At 49.9% G+C, this 2,745-nt stretch overlaps 1 non-coding gene across 1 annotated transcript; it reads right to left on the bottom strand.

The window, feature by feature from the left end:
* Window positions 1-1,995: 1,995 nt before the first annotated feature.
* LOC135379630 (U5 spliceosomal RNA) lies at window positions 1,996-2,117 on the bottom strand. Its single transcript, XR_010419106.1, has one exon. It is a non-coding gene; the product is annotated as a U5 spliceosomal RNA (small nuclear RNA).
* Between the last annotated feature and the right edge of the window lie 628 nt (window positions 2,118-2,745).

Raw genomic sequence — 2,745 nt, 5'->3', positions numbered from 1 at the left:
TTTAGGAGAGATTTGATGTCCTGCTTTGAAAACGTGACAAGACATTCTGTCGATGACAGGTGTGCGATGTTCGCCATTTCGTCCGCCTTCTCGTTACCCCTTATGCCAATATGGCCAGGTTTCCACTGAAGAATGACGTCGTGACCGATGTCTGTGCACTTGCGATACCCTAACAGGAGGTCTCGTACTGTTGACGCCGTACGGCCTTTTTCCAAGAACGATGAGATAGCTTCAAGGCCGGCGTTAGAGTCGCAGTATACTATCCATTGCGCAGGCAGCTCGAGCGTGGCAAGGTAAGTCATGGCTAGCTGTACGGCTACCAGCTCCGCTGTCGTCGATGAGGTCCTGTGAGACAATCGTGCTATGCCTTCCCTCTATGCGAAACGAATTGTGCTGTACCGTTCCAATACGCATTCCTGACTGGATGCTTATAAGCGCGATCTGGATCCTCTGTCTTGCTGGCCCTCCAGACATCCAAAGCGCAGTTGTATACCAGCCAAGGCACAAGGAAGCGACCGGCCATTGGCCAAAGCTCGCTCGCTGGCGCAGCCGCTCATGCTCTCTCACGCTCATTCTGGCCGTTCTGGTGACTTAGCTGACCGCGAGTGAGCATCCAGCGAGGTAAACTCGAAGAAGGTGAGCATGAGTGAGCAATTGCTGACTTGCTGGCTATGAGCAGGAATGAGTGAACGATGAGTTGAGTGAGCATGAGTGAGCGAGCGATCAACCTGTGAGTGTGCATGAGTAAGCGGGCAATGAGCTCAGCTGCCTGTGAGTGAGCATGAGTGAGCGAGCGATGAGCTGAGCTGCCAGTGAGTGAGCATGAGTGAGGGGGCAATGAGCTGAGCTGTCTGTGAGTAAGCATGAGTAAGCGAGCGATGGGCTGAGCTGCCGTTGAGTGAGCATGAGTGAGCGATCAATGAGCTGAGCTACCAGTGAGTGAGCATGAGTGAGCGGGCGATGAGCAGAGCGGTCGGTGAGTGAGCATGAGTGAGCAGGCAGTGAGCTGAGCTGCCGGTGAGTGAGCATGAGTAAGCGGTCAATGAGCTGAGTTGCTGGTGAGTGAGCATGAGTGAGCGGTGGTCCAAAGTGCCGACCTCTGCTTGTGTCAAGCGAAGAAAAGAACGCGTTCGTCTGGCACACACTAGCAGGTGCATAGACATTGACAATGCGTCAATGACAACGGCGACAGACACGTTTAACACCCGGGTAGACGCACTGAATGAGAGAATCTAAAACCCGGATGAAGTTAGGGAGCGGTGTCTTCTCACCCATTTCCATGAAGACCTTCTTATTTCCAGTCCTTAATGTTCCACGTCCTTTGCGATCTTGGAACGTCACGTCATCCTTCTTGAAAACCTTCCCAAACTTGGTTAAGGCTCTAATAAAATTGTCATCCCTCATGTACGTGGGGACGATCTTCAGCACCATTGACCGAGCGAGGACCGTACACTTCGATGGAGCAGGACAGCTCCGTGACCGTCAGGCCCAATTCAAAGACACGGTCCAGGGCCGACCGTGTTGCAAGGCCGACCTCATAGAGGTTGCCTCCACGGCGGGAAATCCCATAGAAGTTCCCGGCACCAACGACATCAAAGATCACATCGACGATATCATCCATCGTGGCGATGTCCGGTACACGGACGCCGAAACACCATTCCCGCAGGGGTGGGTGGTTGTTCATCCTCGCCAGGATTCCCGCAGTGTACGCGGTACCCCGGCAGGAGGAATTTAAGTCGCAAAACCGGTTAAAAACTGAAAACTTACAGCGGAGCGATGGAACAGAACACAGAGCATATATCCTACATTATCTCCATTCGTGGACGCGGTATTCGGATCATGTGAGAGGCAAAGTGGTGAACTGCTGTCTCTCTCTCTGTTCCTTTTCCTTTATTTATTTATTTATTTTTTTCGGGGTGGGGGGGGGGTGAGGTGGCTGGGCAGGAGACGTCTGATTTGGACTGATGTTCTCCCTTTGAATTGAATAATATAGCCTTACCCAAACGGGTTAGGCCTATCAAAAATTGTCTAGAAGCTCATTGTACTGTCCCCCTCCACGGTGATCTTTAGTAAAAGGAGAAAGAAAAATTCTTTCCCGGAAACAGTATCGCAAGCGATACTGCCTCGACTACCCTGTTATCGGCCGTACCATTCAAAGACACGGCCCCAGCCAGGGGCGGACCGCGTTATCAAGGGGTCCTTCTCCAAATATGAAGGCGAAAGAATAAAATTCTCTCCCGGAAGAGCTGAAGGCGAAATGTCAGTACGCGGATTTGAAGGGAGACCAGAGCATATATCCTACATTATCCCCGTTCGTGGACGCCCTGTTCGGATCATGTGAGAGGCAAAGTGGTGAACTGCTGTCTCTCTTTCTGTTCCTTTTCCTTTATTTTCTTTTTTTTTTTTTGCAGGGGGGTGGGGGAAGACGTCTGATTTGGACGCATGTTCTCTCTTTGAATTGAATAATATAGCCTTACCCAAACGGGTTAGGCCTATCAAAAAAAAAAAAAAATTGTCTAGAAGGTCATGGTACTGTCCCCCTCCACGGTGATCGTTAGTAAAAGGCGAAATAAGGAAAACTTATTTACAATGCACAGGTGACCTTTACAGGATGCAGTGAGGTTACTAACAATATGCCATATAATATATATAGTATATAATATGGGACTACTTACAAGATATATATAAGATGAAGTGAATGGAGGTGAACAAACGAGAGAAAGGGTACAATAGCGAGGTTGCAGT

This window comes from Ornithodoros turicata, chromosome 1 (assembly GCF_037126465.1).
Source record: "Ornithodoros turicata isolate Travis chromosome 1, ASM3712646v1, whole genome shotgun sequence".
In the NCBI taxonomy this organism is placed as follows: domain Eukaryota; kingdom Metazoa; phylum Arthropoda; class Arachnida; order Ixodida; family Argasidae; genus Ornithodoros; species Ornithodoros turicata.
This window is presented reverse-complemented; position numbering and strand designations above follow the sequence as displayed.